Raw genomic sequence first — 5,032 nt, forward strand, 5'->3', positions numbered from 1 at the left:
TGAAGCTGGAGTGTCCTCTCCAGGTGCAGTTGTGTGTAATGGTGTGGATGGATGTAAGCCTGGGCAGTGTGATATGGAGAACAGGCTGTTGCCCATGCAACTTGTCCCCCTCTCCACCTCGTTGATGGATCCAAAGGAACAGCAGGGCTGCTACAGTTTGGCGTCAACGCAGTCTCAGGATCTGCCAGAATGAAGTTGAGATCAGCATTGAGCTGCCTTAGGGCCTCCAACTCTGGATTTTTCCTTGAGGTTTACTCCTGAAGCCTTTTCCATGACTGGATATTGCCACAAGGCAGCGGCGGAGGTTTGAAATTAGAGTTTTCCTTCTCCTAGATGGGCAGCCTTCCTAGGCTGATGAACCTCAACTACCCAAAGCATTTGGTTTTAAGGCACCAGATACCTGCCTTTGCCCCTTCTCCTGTCTGTAAAAGCAGTTCTGCCATGAGCAGGCTGGGAGTTGGACTTTGGTTGTCAGAAGCTTTTTGAGACGCACGCCATGTAAGAGCATTTTGTAGATAGTGGGCACTTATCCCTACTACCACCCTGGCTGTGACAACCATTCCAAATTAGCAATCTAGCACCAGTGTGAGAAATCAATAAGTATTGTAATCATTTGTTCCTTGCTGTTTTTGTAGTTTTAGCCCCATGTCAGCCGTGATTGGGCAGATTTATGATCATCAATTCTTTTTTTTTTTTTTTTTCAAGCAGATTATCCAATGTGGTCTTCCAGTTTTAAGATGACAGGTGTGAAGTAGAAAATAATCATTCTAATCCTTTAAAAAATGGATCTGTCAATGTTATTGTTGCTGTTAAACTTGTTAAACTGCTTCCTTCTAAGAAACTGACAAATCTGTAAGGAATTATTTTGCATAGATTAATAATATAGGTGCTGAGAGCCTAAATTCTTCTCCAAATGTTTATGTTCTTTTGTAAGCTTTTGCTGGGCAAGGAAGTAAATGCTTATTTGTTCTATTTAATCTTTAGCTTAACCCTTTAGCATTTAAAGAGGCCATATCTGACCAAAACATTCCAGATGTTTTATGCTCAAAGTGGCCAGATCTGGTTTCTCACACCAACCCTACAATATCATTCTAAAAATTAACATTTACCTCATCAAAAATCTCAAAGCTACAAGATAATGCATGATTAATTCAAAGCAATGCAAATAAATAAACATTACTTTTGATAGAATAATCTGAATGCTAAAGGGTTAAGCAATGTTCATAGCAACTTTGTATTACAGCAACAAAATATGTAATACGAAGTTCATAACAATTTTGTATTACAATATTCTTTGGCCATTGTTGTTTAACTCCCTAGGTCAGATCTGATTGAGCCTTTGATCAAAAACCTTCCAACCTTGACTACTCCATCTCATTTTTAAGCACAGTACAACCAAGCCAACAATATCTAATGAGTCTTTCTTTTCTAAGATGGTACAGTGTTGTTTGAGGAAGATTCATTTGTTGTATTATGCATTGAATGATCATATAAAGGTAACCTTGTTGGTTTTGTTGAGGTAGTTGGTTTGGATTCTAATAAAGATATTGCAGTCATTGTCTGTGTTGTTGTTGTTGCTTCTGTGTAATTTCACCACAGCCAGTCAGCTGTATTTCAGTTAGATCTATTATACAAAGACTAGCGTTTTGGGTATTTAGAGACAGTTCATAGGATCTACACTTCACATATGCTATTTGGACCTACAGTCTGGTCTAAAAACACTTATGTAATTCATCGTCACGATATTGCTTTGAGAAAATTCTCTTTCAGTTGGCAATTTAGCTTTGATTATTCTGCTTTTAATTATAGGCATCATCTTTAAACATAGTCCTTACAGATGATCCTAATTTAAAAGTAGCACAAATAGTTAAGTCACTAAGCTTCCAATCTACCAATCAAAAGGTCAGAGTTTTATCTAGTTACAGGTCTTATCTTGCCTCTGGTCATATTTGAGTCTGATCTGAAGTCACACTATACAGTTTATTGAACATATATATATGATTTTGAAAGAAAAAAAAATGAACTAGAGGTTGAGGAAATCAGTGTTGGTTTCAATCAATGGATTTAGGTAGGTCTAAATAACATTAAGAAGGTAAAAGATAAACCATTCCCCTGATAAGCTTTTAGTGTATAAGTAACTTCTTGAGCCCCTGGCAAAGCAAAGCATAAATCTCCTATGAATTCCACATTACTGCCACTGCTTACAGTGGTTAGTTATACCAAACCTTTTTTTCACTTGCAGTACACTTATATTCTTTTTAGAATTCAGCAACACACCTGAACTAAAGATATAACAAAAAGTATAGGGAAAAAAATTACATTCAGGTTACACTGTGGCACACCTAGCATAGTCTCATAGTACACTGGTGTGCTGCAACATATCAGTTGCAGAGCACTGAGTTATACCATGTTCAGTACGTACTTAAGTGGACTTGATCATTCAAAGCTAGGTATCTTGTGGATTGATAATTTAAATCTAAGTAACTTGGCCTCTAATGAACAGTTCTGGTTATCGAATATTCTGTAGAGTTGACTTGTCATGCTTTCCTAAATATTACTTTACTAGCATACAAAAAATAAGATTGAGTTTTTCTTAACAACCAAGGCTAAAAAACTGTGTGCCTCAGATAGGTCTCAAAACATGTTCCTAATCTAACCCTTTAGCTTTCAGATTAGATTGTATTGCAATTTTTATTTATTGACATTGTTTTGAATTAATCAGGCATTATTTTGTACCTTCAGGAATTTGATGATGTAGTTGTGTATTTTTAAAAAGACGTTGTGAGGTAGGTGTGAAAAACCCAATGTGGCTGGTTTGAACATAAAACGGCTCAATTTGGCTAGTTTAAATGCTAAAGAGTCAAGGTGTGTGCATTAGATAACTAAGTTAGTATTGTCTTAGATTAGCAACCACAAAATCAGAGTACCAGAGCGTGTCCCTTAGTTCTGCATCATGTCTATAACCAATGTATTTGATATAAAATGGCCTGTCTAGTTGTAATTTACAGGTGTTTGCTTTATTAGGTCCTCTACCAGTAATATCAATGCAGTTGAGTAATCTCTGTCCTACTGAAGTCTCCAAAATATAACATCTGTTAAGGCCTGTTGTTAGGAACAACAGCAGTGACCTTCAACCTATAATTTTGCTTATGGATGCTAATGTTAAAATGATATAAAGTAATATCTGGAGACTAGGGAGATGGTCTGTATCCATGAATATTAATCTAGCAAGTTCAGAGATAAAAGAATTACACATAAGTGTGATTTTGCATAAGGTCATTAACCTTTTAGCATTTAAGCTGGCCATATCTGACCAAAATATTTGACCTGCTTTATGTGCAAACTGACTAGATCTGGCCTCTCATACCTATTCTACAATGTTATTCTAAAATATATATAGTCACAACATCAAAATCTCCAAGCTATAAGATAATGTATGATTAATTCCAAATAATGTGAGTAAATAAGCATTACATCTGTCAAAGTAATCTGAACACTAAATGGTTTATGTTATGCAATAAATTCTGTCATGTATAAAACTACTTTCTTTTTATCATATGTTGTGGAGGTATCAGGTTGGTGAACTAGTAAATGTGATAGGGAAAAAATAGAGAAAAAAAGATTAAGAAACACCAGATCATCGCAGAGTTAACTTAGTGAATTGATTGTCTCCAAGAAGCTTATTTAAAAGCTGATAGATGTCTACCAATACCTTGTTAAAGTCAACTTTGCAAGGTGGTAGTGTTGATGGGTGGGTGTACAAGTCTAACTATTGTGAATGTAGTTCTACTGACCTTTGTGTTTTTTTTTCTTTATTTAAAGATTCTCTCTTTTTCTTCCACTAACATAACAATTATATGACACTCTGCATTCCATTAACTGTCAAATGGTTATTGCAGGGTCAACGACTCAGAGACTTCAGTTCATGACCCAGTGTTCTTAGTATATCATATGTGTTGATGTATTTTTGTATGTATGTGTATAAATTACACACACACACATATGCACACACACTTAAGTCTATTTATATCTATGCACGCCCCCCCCCACACACACATGCTCAAAGGAAGGAAATATTTAAGTACATGGTACTTAAAATCATCCTAACTTGATGTCAATGATAAGAAGAATGGAAATGATGATTTTTTCCCCTCTTTCTCTTTCTCTAAAACCTCACAAAGACAAAACAGACACATATAAACACACATACGAAATTAGAAATAAATACACATGCGAAATTAGAACGTTTGATATGTAAATGTACCAAGGTATAAAAAGGTATAAATATCACAAAAACAAAAAAAAACAACAGCTTTATGTGCTTGGCTTATCAATATTTAAATGAGGATTTAACCAAGAAATAAAATTGTTTATTTTAATATGTATATGTATGTAAGTGTATGTGTATGTATATATATCTATATATCTATAAAGATGAGAATGTGTTATTTCTTTACTACCCACAAGGGGCTACACAGAGGGGACAAACAAGGACAGACAAACGGATTAAGTCGATTATATCGATCCCCAGTGCGTAACTGGTACTTATTTAATCGACCCCGAAAGGATGAAAGGCAAAATCGACCTCGGCGGAATTTGAACCCAGAACGTAGCGGCAGACGAAATATGTGTGTCTGCCTGTATGTGTGTGTGTCTGTCTGTCTGTGTGTGTGAATCCCTAAAACTTGAGAACTACACAACCAATTTCATTCAAATTTTACCCGTGCCTTACTTAGTGTCCATGTAGTGTTTTAGGCCAAAAAATTCTTAACTTCTTGCCTAGTGCGAGCCCAGTGCAATATCACATCTCCTCCACTACTGTAGTATTACGTGTCAAAAGTGAAACAATAGCATCTCTATTGTAATGTCAGATATTTTCACTTTAACAGTTTCACTTTAATAGTTTCACTTTAATACTGAAACTATTAAAGTGAAATTATTATCTCACATATATACAGGCATACATACATATATGCATACTTATATATAATATATATTTGTTATGTATATATATATATATATATATATATAT

Source organism: Octopus bimaculoides, chromosome 4 (assembly GCF_001194135.2).
Source record: "Octopus bimaculoides isolate UCB-OBI-ISO-001 chromosome 4, ASM119413v2, whole genome shotgun sequence".
In the NCBI taxonomy this organism is placed as follows: Eukaryota; Metazoa; Mollusca; class Cephalopoda; order Octopoda; family Octopodidae; genus Octopus; species Octopus bimaculoides.